Consider the following 26,343-nt stretch of genomic DNA (forward strand, 5'->3'; position numbering starts at 1 on the left):
GATAGTGTTAAATTTTGGGCAGTTATAAATCACCCATATTTTGTGGGATTAGATAATCAGAGAGCTGACTGCATTATCCCAGATGAACAGTGGGTGACACATTTTAGCAATATCTATAGTCATACTTATACCACTACAGAATGCGAAACACCTCTTCTAAAACCGTTAACTCACATCTCTCCCTTTACTCAGGAAGAGGTGAAACAAGCAATTAAAGACACACTCTGTAAAAAGGCACCGGGGCCAGATGGGGTCCCTGCAGACTTTTTTAAGAGCGCTCCTGAACTTAGCTCAAAAATTTTAACTAATATTTTTAATGCTACAAGGGAATTTATTTTCCCTTCTAGCTGGGCAAATTCGACCATTGTGCCAATCTTCAAGAAAGGACAGAGGACAGACCCGGCCTGTTATAGGCCAATCTCTCTTATTGACTCGAGTGTTAAAATTTTGGGGAGAGTCCTCTTAGGTAGATTGACCCTGATTTTAGAAAGCAAGGGTATTTTATCTAATGCACAATATGGCTTTAGAGCCAATAGAGGAACCTTAGATCAGTGCCTAAACCTAGAATTAATTTTAAATAAATATGTAATCGCCAAGGGGGGCTCATTGTACATGGCCTTTATGGACCTCTCCTCAGCTTTTGACCTGGTCAACAGGTCAAGGCTGTGGGGGATCCTTTTGGCCATGGGCCTTGACCCCCCTTTGGTCGAATACTTAGCTGAGCTACATAAGGATCTTATGACTTCAGTTAGAGTCACTAGGGAAGGAAGATGTACTTGTCATTTTAGGTCAGAGAGGGGGGTTAGGCAAGGGTGTATACTTGCCCCCTCCTCTTCACCCTATACATTAATGACCTTGAGGCAGTAATGTCAACATCCCATAGTGACATCCCGCGTGCAGGTGAGACAAAGATACCTGTCCTCCTGTACGCGGATGATGCCGTTCTTCTAGCACGCTCTGGAGTTGCGTTGAACAAACTTCTTTTATCTTTTGGAGTTTTTATGTCATCACTGGACTTGAAAATTAATACAGAAAAATCACATGTAATGATTGCTGGACCCGCAGGCAGGAAAAGAAAGTCGCTAACATTTTACTGTGCGGGGAAGGAGGTTAAGAGAGTCCCTTCTTTTCCATACCTAGGTGTGACTTTTGATGAAAGGGGCACTTGGGGCCCTCAGCTTTTGGTCAAAAGCAGCGCTGTTGCTAGAGCGGCCGCAGGGCTGCTAGGTTTTGCTAAAAAACTGGGCGCCCGCCCCATGGAAAGCATCATCAAAGTTTATAAAGCAAAATGTTTGTCAGTCGCCCAGTATGGCTCTGTTATCTGGGGATATACTAGCTCTGCCAAAATACAGAATGTAGAAAATAAATTTTTGAGATCTCTGCTTTCTGTTCCCCAATCAACCCCGACCTTTGCATTGCATACAGAGTTAGGCTTGGGCTATATATCTGACACTTTAAAACTAGCCCCAGTGATTGGTTGGATAAAAACCTGGCTTAACCAGGAGCTTACTCTAAATCATATTATTTTAAAAGATTGTTTAGCCCTGGATAGAGCTCTTAACATCCCATGGGTAAGATATGTGAAAACTCAGCTTATTTTAGCAGGCCGCCCGGAGCTCTTTTCATCTCCAGATGGAATAACTCATGAAGATCTAAAATCAGTCAAAAATATTCTGACAAATTTATATGCCCTGGAGAGGGAAGCAATAGAGCTAAAAAAAACCATGGTAAGGAAACACTGAATGCTTTCCTCTGTTCCAGGAATGGAATCATACCTCCTTTTGGTAACAAATTCTTATCATCGCTTTCTCTTAACGAGATTTCGCTTTGATTTAATTTATTTTATACTGGGCAATTTTAGAACCTGGACTAGACCTGATGATGCTGAACCATGTGACTGTGATCATTTTTCAACACAGGACACGATGCATTTTATTATGTTTTGTGGTCATTATATTGAGATCAGAAAAAGATATTTGTTCCCTATTTTATGTAATCAGGGCTTTATTCAGGTAAAACCAGCCCTGTTGTTTTTGCAACTTCTTCCTAATATGAAAGTAGCTTTTTCTGTCGCTAGTTTTCTAGTTGCAGGAGCACGCTCAAATAAGCATCGCACAAGGTACAGGCACTTTATCTCTGAAAAATGAATTTCCTCTTCTCTCATTTATTTGAATGAGTTGTGTTTTAATAAACCCTTCTTTTTATCTCTTTTTTAAATATTTATGTATGTTTCACTGTAAAATTTAGTGTCTTCTATAATGATTGTTTGTAATATTTTGTGATCTGACGAAATGGTGATATGTATTTTTGCTCGTTCTTTTATGATTTTTAATAATCGAATAAAGATAATTGACTGACTGACTGACTAATTATAACAGCAGGCCCAACCTGTCGGTCACAGAAAGGTTAGCGCTCCAAAAACTCCAAAACACCTGTAATCTAACTACAAAACCCTGTGATAAAGGAGGGGGCATAGTCCTAATGGACACAGAGAAATATGAGGACAAAGTGAATCAAATGCTGGCAGTGGTGGAACATTACAGACCCACGGTCTAGGGGCTATTACTAAATTGAAGGAGCAAATTGACAATACAACAAGCAAGGCGTATGAAGAGGACACCATTTGTGAGAAGGAACACCAGTTTTTGAATAAAACCAATACAGTAATTCCAACACTATATGGTGTGCCCAAAATGCACAAAAACATCAAAGATCCACCTTTACGCCCAATAGTATCTTCCATAAATTCTTCTGCAGAACCTTTGTCAAAGTGCGTTGATGCGTTCCTATGTCCGTTAACCACTAAGTATAAATCATATATTAGAGACACAGGTGATATTATCAATAAATTGGAACATGTACCATATGACCCCAATTGTGAATTCCTGATAACACTGGACATCTAAGCTTTATATACAAACATACCACAACAACAGGCAATAGAAGCAGTAAAGACCCTCTTAGAGAGAACACCGGGAGAGAGGCCTGATGCATTCATGGTGGAATGTTTAGAAATTGTATTGAAAAATAACGACTTTGATTTCAAAGGGAACCTCTACCACCAGGTTAAAGGGACCAGCATGGGGGCATCTTGTGCCCCCAGTGTAGCCAAAATATACACGGGGGAGTACGAATTGAAACACATTTTTAACGAAATGGCACCGTTTATGAAAATGTCCTTAGATGGCACAGATTCATTGATGACATCTTTTTTATCTGGCGAGGAGATGAGAACACATTGATAACATTCATTGACTGGCTTAATGCCAGTGATGAGAATTTGAAATTTACCTGTCACAAAAGTACCATATCAGTGGAATTCTTGAACATAATTATTAAGGGAGAAATGGGTGTAATCACTGTGAATTTTTTCAGAAAACCAACATCCAAGAATACCATTCTGTCGCATGCCAGTTATCATTCCAATTGTTAAAAAGACTCCATCCCCTTTGGAGAGTTTTTGCGAATCAGACGAAATTGCTCAAGCCTTAGGGACTATGACACATATGGGGAAGATTTAAAACAAAGATTATTACAATGTGGATACCCTAAATGACTGATTAAGACAGCTTACAAAAGGGCACGGTATTGCAATCGGGATGTCTTATTAGCAGGTAGCACACATTCCAAAAATGACAGAATGGTTTGTGTTATAAACCATTAAACATTGAACTTCAAAGTTAAAAAGATCTTGGATAAGAATTGGCATATTCTGAATATGAACGAAGAGCAGATCATCCAGAAACCAATTCTTGCATATCGCAGAAATAGGAATCTCAAAGATAACCTAGTTCACATGAGGCATAGACAAAACATATCAAGTAAACAAACTACCATCACAGGACCTCCCATTCTGGGGAACCACAAATGTGCCACATGCATTGCATGTGACAGTGCCATTGTTGCCCAAAATTGGGAATACCATGGTAAGAAAGGGAAACTACGAGATTTTACCAATTGTAGGAGCCACAACCTCATCTATTTTATTCTTTGTCCATGTTCTCTGGGATATGTAGGAGAAACAGGTCACAAGTTTAGAACTCGCTACAGTGAACACAGATCAGCCATTAAGACACGAAAAACATCATGCCCAATGGTCCAACATTGCATTGATCATAAACACAACGAAAGGGAACTTAGGTGGCTAATCCTTGAGGAGGTAAGAGACATACCAGGGAAAAATATAAATGATGTTCGGAAATGCCGAGAAACTTTTTGGATTTATACTCTGGATACGGTAAAGAATGGCCTTAATGAAGAAATCATTTGGTATACAAGATGAGGCTTAGGATCCACAGCACATGAGGAATACAGAATATTATGATCACGAAACAGTGATTACCACACATCATTAATACTATATAAAATCTTGTACTGTACAGAAAGTATCCCAACAGAGAGGGGCCTATTCCTCTTCTTCTTTTTTGCCCTCCTCTAGAGTCACCATATTACCAGTATGTGGAGTCCTTTGTTCTGCCATTTTCAGAATAATCAGCTGTACCAGAAAAGTATGACAGAGGTAGGACTCTGTGATGAGAATTTTCACATTTTTCAATAAGCATCTTAACAGTTCTCATTGGGAACATTTTCATCACAAATTAGTTTGACATTTTTCGATAAATATATCGGTTGTATTTTGGAAACAGTGATACTTATTGTAATACATGATGGGATAATACAAACATTACTCCACGATAGTATCGTTTCATGTGGATACATATCTCTAACTACAACACATCATATATGATGTGAAGGTATCCACAAGGCGCATATAGTATGACATGGTTCAAGGACTTTATCATTACTTAGACACAAATTAATAAGCATGGCCTCTTATTTCATGATGGAGATAGAAATACACACTGCATCCCATTATTGAATACATGTTCTAAGATGGCGCCGGTATTTGCAGATTCTTTACGATAAACAAAAAAGTTTTTTTCGTTATATGATGTGAAAGTATTTGAAAAATACATAAACATATTAAATTGACCATAGGATCTCATCAATTTTGCAAAATACCTTATGGGTATGAGCTTTTTTCCCATGGAGGTGGGATATGCCTAAGGCACACTATTATCAAATACTTGTCTCAAGATGGCGCGTAGATTCGTAGACTCGTTTAAAGGAAAATATATCTAGTGCCGTCGCATGGAGGATGACGACATGGCATCTTGCAGCTGTTTTCAATCACGGAAGACCAGAGAGTTTCGGGTGGCAGGCAGATAAATACGGTGTGAAAATAAACGCATACCTGTACAGATGTGACAACGTGGGGTCATGCCGGATATGTGAATTTCCCGCAAATTAAAGGTAAGATATGCTCGACCTGCACTTGTGTATTGCATTTGCCATTTTACACGTTACACGTGCTAAACTGCATATTGACCTCGATTCCATGTGATGCTCTGGTCTTCCATTTTGTTGTATTGCATTTCCATTTTGTGCTGCTTTGACCTGTAGTTACACTTCAGCAGTAACAAACATGTTTTTCACGTAAACCAGTACGAGCTGGTGCAAGACATACCTCGTGAGGTTATTTTGTGCCTTGAGCTTGTTTTTGTGCATTCTATGCTTATCTCTAGGACATAGGGAGGATGCGCTGTGCAAGGCTCTCCAAGGCCAGAGATAAGGAAAGGAATGTCTTTTGCCTCGGCGCACCCAAGCAGAATCTGGCCAGGTCTGTATGGGTGGGTCTGACGCAGAGATGCGGCCAGCACCTATGATGGATAGATGGGCGGGAACGCCTGCTAGAGGGTTCTCGAACGTGTTGATTTAACTATAAAAAGCGGTGTCCGTGAGGTGGAGCTCAGGAACTCAGTCTTGGAGTGGACGCACTCGCGGGACGACTTTGGTGCCCGGAGAGATTACTTCCTGTGCCCCAGTCTCTACAGGGTTCCCGACTTGGTGTTTTCGGTGCTTGGCCAGGGATGTTGAAGACTCCGGTGCAGACGCATCTGGTGAGGTGTTTTGTACATTAACTGTTTATATATCTATATTCCAGATCTCATATTTGTATATATATGGTGTGGTGTATTCATTATTTCACTTGGTGCCTAAGAACTTACTAGCTTTAGTGACTTATTGCCTTTGTCTACGATACTAATAAAGCTCATTTTACCTCCAGAGGAGTGTCGGAGTTTCTGTGTAAGTAAGTGGTGTGCGTAAGTTTGGATTACGCAAGTGGGCAAGGCAATACATTTTGGCGTAGTCGGTGGCAGGATTCGTAAATTACGCGGGGAGGAACATGTTTAAAAAGACGAAAGGTGGTTTTGGTTCCTTGGCACCAAGTGAAATTCCTTTTGCCCCCATGCAGATTCCTGGATGGGAGGCGACGCCATACTCCGCGCTGGCGCGTGAGTATTCTAAAAGCACAGGATTAAGTGAGAGCTGGTTTGACTGTCTGGGCGAAGCAACGCCAGAAGATGTTTTAAATTGTTTACGGAAAGTTCCTATAGAAAAAGGTAAAGAATTATATACAGTGAGCCGCCGAGGTTGGGCTCTGTTGCATGCCTACCGTCAAGTTTTTGACAAATGCTTATCTCTGCAGCAGGAACAGTTAAGCTTAGAAAAACAACTCGTTGAAGCTAAGAATATGTCTACGATGCTTTCCTGTCAGAATAAGCTATTACAAGACAAATTAGAAACATATCAGACTATAGCAGAACGGGCTGCGGTCCGTGTCGCTGAATACAGATACAAGAAAAGGAGGGGTAGAGTGAGTAAGGGAAAAGTCCATTTAGCGATTGCCAAAGCAGGCTTAGACTTTGATCCATCCACCTGGGACTCTAACATCTGGGAATCATCAGAATTCTCCTCAGAAGGAGAGCAGCCTTTACAGAGAGAAAGGGAGGAGGAGGTCAATAATAGTAAGAGAGTGGAAGTGCAGCCCATCCTAAAACGGAAACTTCAATCAGGTCCACATAACCCGCAGGGAATTATGTTAAATAGTCTGGAGGATTTTACCCAGCAGGAGATTAGTGATGTTTTAGAGAGATTTAGACAGAAGCCTGGCGAGGCACTATTAACTTGGATGGTGCGCCTCTATGATCAAGGCGCTTCTGGGGTCATGTTAGACAGTGGAGATGCTGCCCAATTTTGCACTCTCAGTACTGATCCTACTGTGCAGGGACATTTTCGGAATTACAATAGTGATGACCAAATTACCCTGTTGCAGCTAGCCGCACAGGGATGTACTCATAAGTACCCCACAGATTCAGATTGGCCTGGGAATGAAAATCCATGGTTTACCCTACGAGATGCCTCACAGAGAATTAAGGAGGAGGGAATGAAGCTGGCAATCCTTATAGGTGAGGCGCATGATTTGATGGGTCAGAGAATGACTGTGTCCGTCCGGAACAAAATCATTCGTTTGGCACCCCCTGCATACAAAGCGGTAATAATGACTCTGTTAATCAGTCAAACTGGTAATACCGTAGGAGAAGTGGTCGAGGCAGTCCGTGAGCTGGGGGAGCTTGGGGAATGGAACAAGCCAGACAGGGCTTCGCGCCCAGAGTTCCGCACTGATAACAACCGAGTAACCCGACGTGATATGTTTTTGGCGCTGTTAAAGGATGGGGTGTCGAGGAGTGAAATTGATGGTATCGAGACCAAAAGCATGTGGGAGATGTACCGTAAGCGAGGACTGGATAAAAAGGAGGGGAGTAGGCATGTGAATAGAAAAGATAACAAGAAAGTAAGTCGTAGGGAAGCAGAGCTTGAGGAAAAGCATGACAAGGCAGGTGTGGAGAGAGAGAGGGAATCTCATGTGAGGGTGACAAAAGAGAAAGGTTGGGACCGAGATTGCACAGATTCAGATGGGGACCGGGAAGAGGAGGAGTTGTTACCTAAGGATTACCCGACATTGTATTCAGATCTGCGCCGGGACCTGCGCCGGGCAGATGCAGAGCTGCGCAGGCGAAAGTTAGATTAGGAAATGGGCCAAGCTCCGGTGCAGGGATGGGCTCGCAAGGATAATAGACCACATGTGAGGGTTGAGATCTATTGGAAAAATAGAAACGTTCAGGAGGTGCGAGCTTTAGTAGACACCGAAGCAGAGGCCACATTGATATATGGCAATCCACGAATATTTAAGGGACAGTACTTCACTATCACGGGTTTGGGTGGACAGGAGACACCAGCAGTGCAAACGGTAATTCAGATGAAAATAGGCAGACTTCCCAAGAGAGCATACACTGTCTTGATCGTGCCCATTCCAGAGTACATTATTGGTATTGACATTTTGAAAGGTATGACCCTATATTTAGATGATGGATGCTATCAGTTTGGGTCAAAGCAGTACCTCTCTGTGGCTGCTGTGAGGGTGGGGCGCTTGAAGATTCCCCCAGTGAAGGTGCCCCAAGCAACAAAAGTGGTTCACATGAAGCAGTACAGGATCCCAGGGGGACATGATGAGATTACCGCAACCATACGGGACTTGGTGGAGGCGGGGGTGGTGAGACCGGTGACCACGGCATGGAATAACCCTGTGTGGCCCGTACGCAAACCGGACGGAAGCTGGCGTATGACTGTTGATTACCGCGAGCTGAATAAGCATACGCCCCCATTGACAGCCGCGGTCCCCGACACCATCACTTTGATTGAGAAAATTCAGAAACATAATGGGACATGGTATGCGGCACTTGATATTGCCAATGCTTTTTTCACGATTCCAATTGCCCCCGAGTCCCAGGAGCAATTCTCCTTCTCGTGGTCTGGTAGACAATTCACATTTCAATCTTTGCCTCAAGGGTACTTACATAGCCCTACAATCTGTCACCGGTTGGTGGCAGAGCGTTTGGATGAGGTGTCAGTCATTCCTGGAGTACAACTTTGTCATTATATTGATGACTTGTTGATTCAAGGAGAGTCCCAAGAACAGGTGCAGGCTCAGCTAGACAGAATTGTAGAGCATTTGCAGAGCAAAGGGTGGGTGATTAACCCAGAGAAGGTGCAGGGACCCTCCCAAAGTGTGAAGTTTTGGGGTATTCAGTGGCATCAGGGGCATAGAGAGGTGCTGCCACAAGTAAGGCAAAAGATCAAGGAGTTTGCAGTGCCACGAAACAGGAAGGAGGCGCAGCGCTTCATTGGATTGTTTGGTTTTTGGAGACAGCACATTCCCCATTTGAGTCAGATCTTGGCCCCTCTGTACAAGGTTACACGGAAGAAGCATGAGTTTGAGTGGGGGGAGGCCCAGCAACAGGCATTTGAGTCAGCGAAGGAGGCTATACAGCGTGCCCTGGATCTATGGCCCATACGAGAGGGAAGCATTGATTTGAATGTAACAGTCCAGGATCAGTATGCGACCTGGAGCCTATGGCAAAAACAGGGGAGACAGAAGGTGCCCCTAGGGTTTTGGACAAAGAAACTACCTGATGCTGGAGAGCGGTACACTCCTTTCGAAAAGCAGTTGTTGGCATGTTATTGGGCTCTGGTGGATACCGAGCAATTGACCTTGGGACACAATGTGTTTTTGAGACCTGAAATTCCTATCATGCAATGGGTGATGAGCTCACCCAAGACACACAGGATTGGGCATGCACAGGAGGCTAGCGTCATAAAGTGGAAATGGTACATACAAGACAGGGCACGAGTGGGTCCTAAAGGTACCGCAGTGCTGCATGAGCAAGTGGCGCAAACTCCAGTAGCAGATGCAGAAATGTTGCAAGATGTACTCAAGGTGCGAGAGTCCCCAGTGAAATGGGGCGGGCCATTCTCAGAGTTGTCCGCGGAGGACAAAAAGCATGTGTGGTTTACAAATGGCTCAGCCAGATATGTGGGGACCAAGAGACATTGGAAGGCGGTGTCATACAATCCTGTGACCAAAAAGTTGCTGTCGACTACTGGAGAGGGAAGAAGTAGTCAGTTTGCAGAATTGTACGCAGTTTACCAGGCTTTAAAGCAAGAGCTCCCTGGTACATGTCACATTTATACTGATTCATGGTCCACGGCCAATGGGTTAGCCACTTGGCTTCCCACATGGCATGCTCATTATTGGATGATTCACAATAGGGAGGTTTGGGGAAAGGAGTTGTGGCAGGAGATTTGGGAATTGTTGTCCCAGAGTACAATCACAGTTTCTCATGTTGATGCTCATTGCCCGACTGACTCACTAGAGCGTTGGTGCAATTCCTTTGCAGACCAAGAAGCGAAGATTCATGAAGCTGAGGTGGCGACGCAGGATTCTGACTTGGTGGGCATGGCTAAATGGGTGCATCAGAAAAGCGGACATTTGGGCGAGCGAGCCACTAGCAGGTGGGCAGAAAGTAGATGGATGCATATTCCCCTAGATTTGATTAAAACTGCGATCATTCACTGTCCCGTTTGTCAGCATACCCAACACAGACTGGTTCCACAGGTAGTGAGAGGCCAGCTAGGCAGAGGGAAGTTGCCAGGGCAAATATGGCAAATTGATTTCATCGGGCCAATGCCAATGAGTCGAGGATGTCAGTATGCCTGCACGGTGGTGGATACCTATTCTGGCTATCTCATCGCCTTTCCATGTAAGAGAGCAACCCAGTCTAACACTCTGAAAACTTTGAATTTGTTGATTTTGTATTACGGAATTCCTTTGCAGGTCCAGAGTGACAATGGGTCACACTTTAAAGGAAAGATGGTGCAAGATTTTTGTGTGCAGCATAACATTGAGTGGATCTATCACATACCCTACTACCCACAGGCAGCGGGTTTGATTGAGAGAATGAATGGTTTGTTGAAAGAGCAGTTGAAAAAGTTGTCTGATGGGTCATTGAAGGGGTGGAGGGATCACTTGTCTGATGCATTGCAAATTTTGAATAACCGACCCCTTGCTAATGCAGAAACTCCTTTGATGCGCATGCTGACCCCAGCTTTGCAGATCAAGCCTCATGTGGCCACAAACACGATTCTGTACTGGGAGACAGCTCCCGGAGCTTTAGCTCCATATCGTGCCACGCCAGAAGCTGCTGGTCTTGATTTACATGCCCTGAAAGTCTATCGACTGCAACCACGAGACATTACCTTGATTGAGACAGGAATTGGAGTTCAAATTCCCCCAGAGCATTTCGGACTGATCGCTCCTCGATCTGGGCTTGCCCTTAAAGGCATCCAGGTTTTGGGAGGGGTGGTCGATGCCGATTACCAGGGGGAGATCAAAGTTATTCTGTTGAACAGTGGAGACACTGATCTGATTGTGCAACCCGGTGACCGAGTTGCCCAAATGGTCATCATGCCGGTTTATGGAGGAAATGTCATGAAGGTGACGGCCCCAGCCCTTCTAACTGTGCGAGGAAAGGGCGGGTTCGGATCTACTGACAAGAACCCAGGGGCGAAAGTATGGGTTGAGTCCCCAAACAAACCTCCTGAACCTGCAGAATTAATCGCTAAAGGAAAGGATAATATCCTTGTCATCATGAGACCCGGACAGGAAAAGTGGGAAAATGTACCTGCTGAAAAATGTTATTTACGAGAGTGATTATACCAGTTTGTTTTCTGTTTCTAGATCACAGTATGGCTTGCCGCTGCGATGCTTGCGCTGTGTGGTCTGTGTTTGGGCGTGTCCGGAGGGGTCCGGGAGGGCCCGGGGATGCCGAAGGCGATCAACCGCCCGAGTCGGATGACAGCATTGTTGCAGCAACCAGATAACATCTGGACCTACTTGGCCGAGAATGTGCTGAACACTTCCCACTTCTGTATGAGAAGTACAGCTGATATGATATCCACGTGTCTCGTTGCCGTACCTACCCCTGCACGTGTGCTTCTGCACATCTTCAACCAAACTAACTTTGATGGGGTAGTGGAGGAAACTGATGTTCAAACACATCTGAGTCTTTATGAGTACTGTCGTTTTTGCCCGGAGGTTACAGATAATCTCTGGAGGAACATGGCCAGTATTGTTACCCAAACATCACTACTGGAGACGTTTGCTATCAACTAACTGGTGACCCTGCCAAAATTGGCAAGTGTGCCCAATTGAAACTAGAGAAAAGCACACAATTGACCACTGATCAACAAACATTATGTCAGTCACGACATGATAGCTTTTGCAGTAATGTTACCAATCATATGGTCTGTAATCATACAGTATTAGCCACTAGCCATGTTAACCATGTGAAATTATCTAAGGGATGGCTTTTTTCGTGTGGCAATATTTCATACACTTACATACCAGCTAATATAACTGGAGTACCTTGTGCCTTATCACGATTAAGTCTTATGCTTTTTCCTATGCAGTCTATCACACATATTCGCTCCCCGAGAGCTGCTGTTCAATTACCTGAGGATTGTGATTCTAACATTGACTTGCTTTCCAGGGCAGAGTATACTAGTTTGGCTATTTCCATTGTAGGAGTGCCAGGACTGTCCGTTTATAATGCAAGAACTATTGCTAAGCTTGCCTGTTTAATTGCGAAGAATCTCAATCATACTTCTGCCGCTTTAGCTGATTTGCTATTAGATGTTCAAGGAACGAGAAAAGCTGTTTTGCAGAATAGGGCAGCTGTGGATTATTTGTTGTTGAAACACAACCACGGTTGCGAGGACTTTGATGGACTCTGTTGTTTCAATTTATCTGATCATTCTACATCTATCCATGCACATATTAATGCTTTAAAAGATTTAGTGAAAGGGGTTACCCAAAATGTTGATCAAGGATGGTGGGATTGGTTGTTTGGGTGGCTACCTAATTTTGGACAGCTTCGTTATATCCTGGGTGTTATTGTAGTGATTATTGGTGTTTTTATTTCATTATGCTGTTGTATTCAATGTATTCCTAATCTTCTCTCCCTTCTTCGTCCCGGATCCATAGTATTTAGACCAATGGGATATGATGGGTGAATCGAGGGTCAAGGGGTGGAATGTATTGCATTTGCCATTTTACACGTTACACGTGCTAAACTGCATATTGACCTCGATTCCATGTGATGCTCTGGTCTTCCATTTTGTTGTATTGCATTTCCATTTTGTGCTGCTTTGACCTGTAGTTACACTTCAGCAGTAACAAACATGTTTTTCACGTAAACCAGTACGAGCTGATGCAAGACATACCTCGTGAGGTTATTTTGTGCCTTGAGCTTGTTTTTGTGCATTCTATGCTTATCTCTAGGACATAGGGAGGATGCGCTGTGCAAGGCTCTCCAAGGCCGGAGATAGGGAAAGGAATGTCTATTGCCTCGGCGCACCCAAGCAGAATCTGGCCAGGTCTGTATGGGTGGGTCTGACACAGAGATGCGGCCAGCACCTATGATGGATAGATGGGCGAGAACGCCTGCTAGAGGGTTCTCGAACGTGTTGATTTAACTATAAAAAGCGGTGTCCGTGAGGTGGAGCTCAGGAACTCAGTCTTGGAGTGGACGCACTCGCGGGATGACTTTGGTGCCCGGAGAGATTACTTCCTGTGCCCCAGTCTCTACAGGGTTCCCGACTTGGTGTTTTCGGTGCTTGGCCAGGGATGTTGAAGACTCCGGTGCAGACGCATCTGGTGAGGTGTTTTGTACATTAACTGTTTATATATCTATATTCCAGATCTCATATTTGTATATATATGGTGTGGTGTATTCATTATTTCACTTGGTGCCTAAGAACTTACTAGCTTCAGTGACTTATTGCCTTTGTCTACGATACTAATAAAGCTCATTTTACCTCCAGAGGAGTGTCGGAGTTTCTGTGTAAGTAAGTGGTGTGCGTAAGTTTAGATTACGCAAGTGGGCAAGGCAATACAACTTGTAAAGGGGTTGGTGACTTTGTGTGCTATAAATATATATGCGTTAAGGCCCTTAGACAACTTCGTTGGCCGGACGTAGTACGCCTCACATTAGTCTCGATATGGGGATATGCGGGATGGTTAAAACTGGGTGTGCATGTTATACTTAGGTATAACAGATGAGGTGGCCATTACGTAGTAAGTACATCGGATGTCATAAATAGTATATTTTTCACTGAAAAACACCCCGACCCGCATATGTCAGAACTTTCAGCATTAGTGGCTGGCTGAATATCGAGAAGTCAGGGACGCTGTACATGTCCGGTCATGTGCCGTGTTACGCTCAACACCAACATAGATCCCCTCGGCTAACACAGAGAAACCATTTTGTTCTATTGTCTAAAAGGGTTCTGATACAACAATTATGAATGATGGATAATTGAGAGTATATCGTTTTCTTAAGAACAGAGTGGTCTCGAACACTTTCTCACCCACATAGGGGCATATCTAATGATTAGGTTCACCTCCGTTAATCGATGCCTAGACAAACAACAGATTGTAACCACACTAAAATGGAGTCTTATTGAGTCAGCCCCTTATGGTGCCAGTAACTTAAGACACTTTATATTTTTTATTTTGTATTATATGCAGGGACAGCCGAAGAAGAGCGATTTGAATATTCACACAGCAGTTTTTACGTGTTATGGCCACATTAAAGAGGAAAAGGAAGGTGGAGCCTGAAGGCATTGATGTGGCAAAGTATGTCTACCATATAAGTGCTGTCTGTTTTATGATAAACACAACACCAAATAGTGACTAGTAGTGATAATAATTCTGATGTTGTGTTTATCTTTTTGATCATACAGAGACTGAGTGTTATGGTATTAACTATAGGAGTAATGCTGAAGTGAAGTTCGCTCTTGAAAAGATATTCCCATTAAACCATAGAACAACAGAACAGAACGACAGGTAAATAGGCTGATATGTAGGACTTGAATACTTCATTTTATTAACTCACATGAATATCTGTGAGGGTCTAATTGTTAGATATGTGTCTTCCCTATATCCATATATAGAACAAGAAAGCAGTACTGGATAAATAAAAATAACCACTTACAGACAAATGTGCTAGAAATATCCTCGGATACCCATACAGTACAAGGTAACGGGTAGAAATAGGGCTATGAAGTTTTGGAAACAATGAGGCAAATCTGTCTGGAGTTGAGACACTGGGGCACACTTATCCCTTTTAAGACACTGTATCTCTACCTATACTATCTTTGGTAAATCAAGTAAGACTCTCTTTGATTGTGTTCCACAATCGCCCTATTAAGAATAAGACCTTCTTTAATATGAGGGCATTAAATCCTACCTTAATATAAAGTATAGGTGAGCACATGTGCCCCCTGGCTTTATTTCTTCACTTATCTTTTCATGTTCTTCACGGGTGTGAGTCTATTCCCTTTTTGAAGAGAACCCTTTAGAGTGGCACATTTGCATCTTAAATGTATATATATATAGATATTTTGCTTTGGAGAAAATGTAAGATATCTCCTGTGGGGCCCAATTTAAACAGTAAAATAACACTCTGTATTGTCATTACAGAAAATGTGTTTCTTCCCTTCATCTTGCCCGTTACAAAGTCTCAAAGTGACAGGTCCTGAAGAAGGTGGCATACAAAGCAACATAAGCCATCGAAACGCGCGTCGACCAGCCTGAGTGACACGCCTTAGCTCTCAGCACAGCACTAGAGGGTTGAGTCCTTCACCCCTTATGGTTTCATCTGTGCATGTTGTCTGGCTCTGGCGGTTAGTATGTATGTATAGTGTGATAGTGACATGGATGCGAAGTGTGAAGAGGTATATATGAGTATGGGGGTCTGTGATTTTGGATATTGTAATTAACTGTTAATATCCTTATGTCGGTTCTAATTGATACATATTTCATACCGTGTTTTGAATGATTCTTGTTTCTTTATAAAAAAAGCATATCTGTAAAGTTTGTCACATTTTTGTATGGTTTTGTATACAACAATATATTTAGATAAAAGAGATGAAAAAATATATATTTTTTAAAAATGATGAAAAAGAAATAAAAAATGAAAGAAAGAAACATCATTTTTTTTTTTTTTTTTTTTTTTTTTTAAACCGTTTATTACAATCTCAAATATATACAAGTATGGGCCTACAACCTTCCGGCCGGCCGCTAAAGTGACAGAAATAAATGACATATATACAATAAAGCACTTGGCGTTACAGAGACGCTAAAGCAGGAGGTATCAACAACGTGGGCCACATGACTCTGAGCCCACAATACGGTTTCGTTTTATACAACACAACAACATAAAACCACACCCGCAAGGCAACCCGAGAGCGAAAGTGACAACATATGCTCCTCAAATGGGGGGACCCCAACCATACACTAAAATCGAAGGAGGGGAAGGGGAATAGGTCCGGGACTGGGAAAACACTGTGCCCGGGATTGAGGGAGGGGGTCATCTAGGGGGACGGAGCTGGTGAAGCGGGAGGCAACAATGGCGGCTCGCAAATACCCCCGCGGTAGGCGTTCCAGGGGCCCCACACCTTCAGCCACGCCCCAGGCTTACCCCGCGCCACATACACCACCTTCTCTCGGAACATGCACCAATCCATGTGTTCTTTCCAGGCCGACACTGCCGGGGGCCTCTGGGATCCCCACAGTTGAGCGATGTCACGTTTAGCAATCATATAACCCAGCGTCACCCATCGCGTCTGCGGAACCGAGTAGTCGGTCGGTTCCCACACATTCAGCAGGCATCTCCTCGCTTCAGGCACCAGCACGACATGCGTAACCGCTCGCAGGACCTCATGCACACCACGCCAGAATCGCTCCACCCTCGGACATTCCCACAGAATATGTAAAAAAGTCGCCAATGCACCGCACCCACGCTTACACAGTCCATCCTCGGCATAGCCCATACGCAGAAGCCCTGGCCCCGTCATGTACACCCGGTGAAGTATCTTAAGCTGGACGAAGCGAAGGCGAGCCGGGATGGCCACCTCCTTCGGGGAGGCCACCGCGGAAATCCAGTCCTCGTCGTCCAGCTCCAACCCATCGGCAACCCAAGCCTCGCGGAGCCCAGTCAGTAAGCCCGAGCGGTCATTAATCAACTTCTTGTAGATGAGGGAGATCGTGCTGTCTGGAACGTGGCCATCTAGCACTCTATCCTCCAGTGGGGAGGACTCCGGGATGGCGGCCACGTCTGGGAAGACAGAACCCAGTGCGTGACGGACCTGCAGGTATCGAAAGTATTCACTGCCCTGCAGCTGAAACTCCGCCTGCAGTGTCTCGAATGTTTTGAATCCTCCCCTCGTCCAGAGGTCCCCCACTGTACTAATGCCTATCGTGTCCCACCTATCGAAGCCCTTCGAGGTCCATAGGGAGCCCAACCTCTCAGACGCATACAACGGTGACGCCCGGGTCAAACGGTCCTTCCATCCCATAGCCTCATTGGCCGCGTGCCATACTCGCACCATGACACGCGTGGGTCCCGTCAGGCGGGAATCGGGCACGCTAGTGTAGAGCGCTCGATTGTAATCGCCACCGGGCAGGAGCATCTTGTCCATTTCAAATGCCGGGTTTAGGGCGGGCCCGTAAAGGCCGTGATTAATTGCAGCTAATTGGGAGGCCCAGTAATACCGCTTAATATCCGGGAGGGCAATCCCTCCGTCATACCACGGGAGCGTCAACTTTGCCAGGGCTATACGCGGCCTCCCGTCCCAGAACAGGAGGCGCTGCAAACTCTCCACCTCACGGAAGTAACGCGCCGGGACCAGGTCCATCGAGTTCTGGAGAGCGTACAGAAAGCGCGGTAATGACATCATCTTGAACAATGCCGCCCGGCCGAGCGGCGAAAGCGGCAAGCGCCGCCAGCGCGCGACGTCCTCCTTCAAGCGCTGGAGGGGGGGAAGCAAATTCCGCTCGTAGCGGGCCACCGGGTCCAGCGTAATATAGACGCCCAGGTAACGAAACCCCTGCGAGGCAATCTGGATCGAGCAGCCCCGCGGGAGAACAGGAGCCTCCCCGGAAAGCACATAGACACAGGATTTAGCCCAGTTGATGACAAGACCTGAGTTACGTCCGAAGGAGCGCAGAACATCGACCAGGACAATCAGTGATTTACGCGGGGAGGCTAAGTACAACAGGATGTCGTCGGCGTAGAGGGACACGCGGTCCTCATACTCAGGGGTCCAACGGAGACCACGGATAGAAGGGTGCCACCGCAGCCACTCCGCCAGGGGTTCCAAGGCCAGTGCAAACAGGAGCGGCGACAGGGGGCAACCCTGTCGCGTGCCCCGTCCCTGCACGAATGGGGCCGAGACTCGACCATTCACCACCACCTGCGCCAATGGGTCAGAGTACAACAATTTGACCCAGCTGATGAATCCCGGGCCAAATCCAAATTTCGCCAACATCGCCCAGATGTACGGCCACTCGAGCGTGTCAAACGCCATGGTGGCGTCCAAGGACGCCAAGATGGCCGGCTCCCGCACGAACGGAACACGCGCGAGCACCCCGTGCAAGCGCCGCAGGTTAAGGTCCGTGTTGCGATGGGGAATAAAGCCGGACTGGTCTTGGTGGACCAGATCGCCCACCACGCCGACCAGCCGGTTGGCAAGCACCTTGGCGAGGATTTTAGGCTCCGCATTTAAGAGCGAGATCGGCCGATAGGATGTAACCCGGTCTCGCGGTCTCCCCTCCTTGTGGATAACCACGATGGTAGCTAGACGCTGGTCCGGCGGGAGGGAGCCCCGCGAGTGGGCCGCAAGGAACATCGCGCGGAGGTGAGGTGCCAGTACATCCGGTCGCAGCTTATACAATTCGATAGGAAGGCCATTCGGGCCCATGGCCTTGCCCGAGGCGACCGAGCGTATGGCGAGGGCGATTTCATCCGAGGTGGGAGCGGCATCCAACGAATCCCTGTCCTCCACTGAAAGCGAGGGCAGCGCGATGTCCCGCAGCAGGGCATGGGAATCCTCCTCCGAGCAGGGAGAGACCGGAGAATATACCTCGCGGAAATAATCCGCGAAGCAAGAAACAATGCCGTCCGGCTCAGTAATTCGTACACCATCCATCCTCTCAATCAGCGGGACCACACGACTAGCTCTCTCCTTCTTATCCAACCACGCAATCAGTTTGCCAGCCTTATCACCCACATCGTACAGTCGCCCCTGTTGCTCTCTGCTAAGGCCCCTGGCCGCCTCCGTGACGAGGGCCCTATAGGCCGCCTGTTTAAGGTGTAGAACATGCAGTGCCGCGTCAGTCACCCCACTCCCCAGACCACCCTCCAATTCAGTAATTTCGGCCTCCACCCGGGTCACCTCCTCCTGTGCGCGTCTGCGGGCATGGGAGATAAAGGAGAGGGCCTCCCCTCTGAGAACTGTTTTGAAGGCCTCCCACAGGGAGATAGCCGACGGAACGGACCCCACATTCTCCTCAAAATACCGTTGCAATGATTTAATCAGGTCAGCACGAATAGTGGGGTCACGCAGGTACCAAGCATTGATTGGGGCTACCCTGCCCTCTCCCCTCGGGAAGACACCCAAGTGCAACAGGAGCGGGGAATGATCTGAAATACCCCGCGCCAGATGGCGCACCTCTCCCACCCTCCCAGCATAGGCCGCAGGGACAAGGACATAATCAAGCCGCGAGAGGCTACCATGGGCACTCGAATGGAAGGTGTACTGCAGCTGGGTGGGATGCTTTAAACGCCAGCAGTCCACCAATCCCAGTGTGTCCAAAAGGCCCGCTAACCACGCCTGTGCCCGGGGGAGGTCCCTAGGGGGATGACGATCCATAGTCCCAGAAGCCACCGCATTGAAATCCCCCCCAACCACCAGAAGCCCCCCCGGGAGGTCAAGGAGGAGGCGTCCCAGATCTGCAAAGGTGGTGGACTGTAGCCCCGGTGGGACGTACACAGAGACAAAGACAACTACCTTGCCCTCCATCCTCCCCACCAAGACAGTGTAGCGTCCCCTCTCATCATGGCGCACCTCGTCTATTTCTAGCGGGAGCGAGGTCTTGACCATGATGCCCACCCCCCGCGAGCCTGATGTGAAGCCCGAGTGGGCCACCAAGCGAAAGCCACGGCGATTCATGGCACAAAAGGAGTTACCAATAAGGTGTGTCTCCTGCAGAAAGACCACATCAGGCGAAATCCGTTTCAGATACTGCAGGACCACACCCCGCTTGATCCTATCACCCAGTCCGTTAACATTCCAGGACAACAAAGTCAAATCCCTACCCCCCATCACATAACGAAGCCATCATTTGTCCCCCCCAGAGCATCTCAAAAACAACAATACAATAACGGGTTTGCCTTGCGGTAGAAACGAACCACACCCCACCCCAACCCACCCAACCCAACAGAACTCCCCCCACCCTGCACCCCTGCATGAGCCCAAACAGCCCCCCCAAAGTGCAGTGTGCCTGTCGCCCCATAGATAAGAAAACTAACTAGTCCCCCAGAGGAGGAGGGAGATCCCCCAAGAGACCCCACACGACCTCCACAGGAGGGGAACTTACCCTAACAGTCAATAGTGACAACAACGCAGTCCAGAGCAAGGCCTACCATTAGTCCCTCAGTCCTGATCCGGCGGGCCCTCCCCACCAACCGCACCCCCCCCCACCCCCCCGGCCCCGATCTCCGGGCAAAGTGTCTAGCCAGTCCCCGGCCACCTCGGGTCGATCAAAAAAGTGCGTGTGGCCATCTACCTCCACTCTCAGCTTAGCTGGAAAAAGCATCGCATATTTGAGATTCAGGTCCCTTAGGCGACGTTTAACACCAAGAAAGCTCAGTCTCTGCTTTTGGACTGCCGGAGTGAAGTCAGGATAGAAATTGAGGTCCATATTGTCAAGTTTGACCGGCCCTTGTCGCCTGGAAGTCTGTAGGATAGCGTCTCTGTCCCGAAAATTGAAAATCCGGGCGATGAGAGGCCTCGGAGGGGCTCCAACCTTAGGCCTACCCCCGGGGACCCTGTGGGCACGCTCCACCGCAAAGAATTTACTCAGCCCCCGAGGCTGGAGATGGGTGAGAACCAGGTCCTCAACAAATAGATCCGCCGCCTCCGCCTCGCGTCCCTCCGGGACCCCGATAATGCGGACGTTGTTCCTCCGGGCCCGACCCTCGGAATCCTCCAGCCGACGATTCATCAGGGCGCTCGCCTGGCCAAGCCTGCGCACCTCCTGTTGGAGGGCCGCCACGTCCGATGTGAGGCCCGTGGTAGAGTGGGCCAAAGAGTCGACCCGGTCGTTGGTTTTAGACAAATCAGCCCTCACGAGGCCCACGTCCACGAGGACCGAGTCAATCTTCTGCGCCAGAGTGTCGAAGCGCTGGTCCACCGAGGCCTTCATCTCGGCGATGGCGCCCATGACGTCTCGGAGGGTCAGGTCCGTGGGCAGAGCGGAAGCATCAGTCGGGCCCGTAGGGGACCTACGCGGCGCCTCTGGGGATCCCTTCTGGAGGGTGTAGCGGTCCATACTGTTGGATTGCTGGGCCGCGCCACGGCGGGTCGATTTTATCTTAGCCCGATCGCCATCTTGTTTTGTGGACATGGTTTCAATCCCCAAGACGAGTCAGTCTCCTCAAGAAAGGGGGGGGCCGACAATCCAGTTCAAGGGGTCCAGGGGGGAGCGACCACCGCTCCGCAGGACGGACCGCAGCTGGCGGACCGGCAGGGCACCCCAGCGAGACCACACCACCGCACACCGCCCCGCAACCCAACCTCGCCTGGCAGCAAGGAGGGCGCAAAAGCGAAAGTGAAAGTGTGGAGTACGCGAGTCACCCAGCCTTGCCCGCCGCTGTTGTTCACTTTGTGTCCGGATCGCCCCACAACTCCAGTACGGGGGGCCGGTGTGGAGAAGGCCGCAAACCTCAATCGATGCTCCTGCCGGTGTCCGAGGTCCGATTTAAAAACGGAAAACGGGCGTCACCTCTGCTCGGGCACACAAATACAGTCCCCTCATCTGGGACAGGATTCTGTCAGGATTTATGCAGGAGGTCGCGGAGGTCCTCGGGAGCCTCGCACCTACGCGGCCATCTTGGTTGCGCGCTAGGCTCCTCCCTCGAAAGAAACATCATTAATGTGTACAATAGGAGTGTTTTTTGTGTCCTATATATGAGCTTATAAAAGCCTTATGTAAAGAAATATAGGTCTAGAGGGATACTATTCATTTATAATTTTTGCACTCACTAGTGTGTTCTTACTTCTAAGTTTGTGGGCATCTAGGTTCCAAATGCATTAATGAACTGTATGTACAATATTTACAGGTGCAACAACTTAATGCCCTGACACCTCACGCTTTATTCAAATATTAGTATTTTACTGGATACGTAGCAAATGTCTGTACTGCTAATTATAAACTAAGTAGTGCTCCATAAATCAAGTCGTCCTATGTGAAACGTAGTTCTCCTCGTAGGCCTGTTTCCTTTTATTTCTTTAAAATAATTAATCTGGGTACTCAAGAAGGCAATAGATTTTTTTTCTGACGTAGAAGTGAGAGCACAATAGAATCCAAATAGACAATACAAAAATAAATAATAATAAAGTGATAATTTGCCATCTCTTCTAAAGGGTAGGAAATATGAAAGGGCAGTTGTCATCCCAGAGCCTTTCCAGAAGTGTCTTTACAGCAGTAAACCTCCTAGAAGCAGCTCCTACAGCAACTCAAGAAACTAAACCATGTCTACTGAGTTACTTCTGAATGGACATTAGAAAGATCAAGGAACGGGCTCATTCTGAGTCCTGCGGTAGGTGCCTAACCGATTCCACTACTGTTATATGCCAAAGAAGCGGTGCTTAATGCGAAGTCAGCTAATGGGCTAAAAAATCTTTGGAATAGGTTTGTTTAATTTATGGATAATTAAGATCTAAAAACTAATCTTTCTAAAACATCTTTTAAGACTTATAGACTAATGGTTACAAAACACACAGAAACTACTCTATTAATGAGGAAAAAAGCAATACGGTTAAAACATTTTCTTATCCAGGTTCACCTTTAGGCTAAGATTTTAACTGGAAGATTTGGCTTATTTTGAGGAAAACGCGATTTTGAAGTGTGACAGAAGCAGTATTTAAATTTTCTCTAAGTTAGGTATGACACTGGTGAAGGAGATCATGAACATTTACAAGAATAACTGTTTATCTCTGGCCACTTTTAGTGACGGTATCTGGGGGTATACAGATCTATCAGCCTTACAAAGGAGGAAATGGCTTTTTAAAAATAGGTTGTTGTCTGTGCCTACCCGCTGCTCCGCATACTTATGTCACATACAGAGATTGGCTTCACTTATTTAGAGGGCTATTTAAAACTCTGCACTCTTTTGTTGTGGCTGACTATATGTTCAAAGCCCAAGGCAAATTTCAATCAATTGTTGATTTCTGATTGTTTTCGATTAGATAATGCCCCAGGATACCTCTGATAAATGATATTAAAATATTATGCACAAACTTGAACAAACCAGAGTAATTTTATGACCCAGGTGTAATCGTCCATTCTACTACAGCTATGGTCAAGTTGTAGGTTTCGCAGTGATACTAGGCAGTTCAATGAGTTTATTAGGCCAACTGTTGGAGCATACACTATCATATCTACCTCAGAGCATAGGGAGCCTTAGTTCTCTTTCATTGAGAAAAAACAGAATAGAGGGCCTGATGTACTAACACTAGGAATATTGATTTCCTAATTGTGATTAACTTGGAATCGCAATTATGAAAACGGCATTCCTAATTTATGAAATGCTTTATTCCTAGTATGTCGCAAATCAGCCTACCTCATGAATATAAATGAGGTAGGTCGCAATTTGGGAGCTATTAGGAATCACAGCCATCTCAGGGGTTGTGGCCTGCTGAGGTCAGCAGACTACCATGTCTGTGATTGCTTTTTAATGAAGCAATCGTTTTTCTTTTTTTTTAAATGTAACCTTTTTTCCTTAAAGGAAAATGGGATGTGTTTAAATGGAAAAAAATGAAACTTTGAAGTTTAATTTTCTAAGAGTAGGCAGTGGTCTGTGGGTGCCACTGCCTGAACTTAAAAATATTTTTCCAACATTCTGAAAGGGGTCAAAGGGGGACCACTTCCCATTCGTGTATGGGATACCACCACTTTTAAAATGGTGGTAAAGTACCACTGTTTTGCGTCAGGAATTCAGTCGCAAAACAGTAATATATGCTATACTGATTCGGTATTCGGAAGGGATGCCCAAAGCACGCTCCTTCCAAATACTGAATTGCAAATTGAGATTCGGTAACAAGTTACCGAATTGCATTTTGTACATTAGAAAAAGCATTTTTCCGGTCAGAAACGGTTGTGACTGGAAAAATCCTTTGTATATCTGGCCCACAGATTTTTGCTGGCTCGCTTTACTTTGCCCTGCCCTTGTGATCAACGGTTCTTTCAGTCTGCTTTCTACTTTATTATTTACTGTAACCTGTATTGGGAGCCTAAAAAATGCCATTTAATCCCTCTGCTTGAAAAGCATAAACATTTAAACAGTGTCTGTGTGTCGCTCGTCCCATTTATATTTACAAATGCTTCAATCAGAGTATTTTTGCACAGTCATGACTGATTTTATTCAACGTTGATGATGCAAAAAAGGTTAATGCCATTTTAGTATGTTTATTCCATTTATATTGCATTGCTGTAGATTCTATTAACCCCTTGCGTGCGCATGACGGAACCACGCCGTCCTGAGCCACGGGCGGCGTGTGTTCATGACGGCGTGGTTCCGTCATGCTGCGGCCGCTCTGCCCACGCGTCGCTGATTCCCCGCCTGTGCGGGCGAAATAAAGAGTGGGCGGAGTCGTGACGGAACCACGCCGTCATGAGCACAGCTCGCCCGTGACTCATGACGGCGTGGTTCCGTCATGAGCATGGCGGCGCCGCGCTCACCCCGCACCCCCCCAGCGCCGCGGCGGAATTTGCACCGCGGCGAAGGGGTTAACAATCTGTTTTGTTGCTTTTTAAAGAAAATGGTATGTTTTTAGTGGACTTGAGAGCCATTATGCTGGATAAATAATGATGTTTTTCTCTTTTTGAATCGCATATGAGTATTCAAAAAAATAATGTGATTCTTTTATACCTAAGTATACGTATACCTAATGTAATGTTTTGCAATGTGTGATGTGAAGTTTTTGCTGAAGTTTTGTTTTATGTTGCATATTTTATGGTTGCGATTTTATCAGCTGAATAAAGATTATTGGATTTGATTTGATCTGAGTCCTGCAGTATTTCTGACGATCATTTTACCCGGTTTCAGAATACGTTTTCAGTGAAATTTCCACAAAAATTCAGTGTTTTCCCCACGCAATATCGTCCACTGCGTCCAGCACACTTGCCAACATTTGGAACAGATCAGCAGCAGATTTATGAGAACCGATCAGGGGAATTAAATGTCCCGATTAACTTGCTTTGTAGTGGAGGATGTTTGAAGAAGAAAACAAGATAAAAAAACAAAAAACATTTTGACTAAAAAACAGGAGTGTTATCAGTCTCAGAAAGATGGAAAGCTGTGTTTGCCCTTCTAGGATTCTAACCTTTGACCTGTAGTTCACACAGATCTCTTAATCTGCTGAACATATGGCCTGCTTGATAATAATTTAAATTTCCGGGTGCAATTTTCCATTCTATTAATAATTGACACTGGCATGAGAAGTACATGCATTGAGCAACAAGTCGAATAATCTTGACTTTTGATTTTGTGACAGTTTTTTCTTGTACATCTTGCAGCGGCCATTGGGAAAAAGCCAACAAGAAAAGTAGGTGAGCCTTTGCATTCAACAGAGGTTCCTATGCATCTACGGAAGGAAAACTCAGCTTTGGAAACTGGAAATATTTATCACCGTGTGACTATGATCTTCTAAATGAAGGTGGAGATTGTGAATAGCGATTCCGTAAGTAAAATATGATAGGACAATCTGGACTCATTAATATTATAAACCATTGCAAGAAAATCCTGTTTGAGAATAACTTGCTTTCTCCAATCCCAGAAGAGGCACCATCAGAAAATAACACCACGCAGATTTTACAGTGGATTATTCTTAAAGTAGAAAATAAACGAGCTATTTAATTATCAAATTAAAAAATATGTAGCTCTACCACCTTTGCAAAAAGCACTGAAGCAGGGGGCCTCATTTACTACAAATTGACGCAGCGCAGCGCTGCAAGCCAATTTGCTGCACGCTGCGCCATTTTAAAAGCACACGGATGCGTCGTATTAACAACAATATGCTTCATCTCTGTGCTTTCCCCTGTGCTGGTGCACAATTGGCTGCCATGCGCAAGCGCAGGCGCCGTTGCTTCATGTTGCAAGGGTGCCTGCGTGGCGGGGATGATTGTTTTTGTGCAGGAAGGGACACCTTCCTGAACAAAAACAATCATTGATGGCAATAGAAAGAGGATAAAACGGGGAGAAATAAAAAAAAATCTCCTTGTTGCGCCACTCCTACGCCTCCCCTGGAGAGGCGTAGGATTCTGATGCATTCCTACCTTTACAAAACGTGGTAAATCTGGGAATGTGTCCGTTTCCTTTGATGTTGTGTGGGAACACCCACAGCAACACACATGGAATGCCCCTTTCATACAGAGTAATGCATGAAAGGGGCCCATATTTACAAGGCCATGAAAAG

General features: G+C 46.0%; 1 pseudogene; it reads left to right on the top strand.

Moving 5' to 3' along the window:
- The first annotated feature begins 11,563 nt into the window (after positions 1 to 11,563).
- On the top strand, positions 11,564 to 25,578 carry LOC146811725 (uncharacterized; annotated as a pseudogene).
- Positions 25,579 to 26,343: the final 765 nt, after the last annotated feature.

This window comes from Triturus cristatus, chromosome 7 (assembly GCF_964204655.1).
Source record: "Triturus cristatus chromosome 7, aTriCri1.1, whole genome shotgun sequence".
In the NCBI taxonomy this organism is placed as follows: Eukaryota; Metazoa; Chordata; class Amphibia; order Caudata; family Salamandridae; genus Triturus; species Triturus cristatus.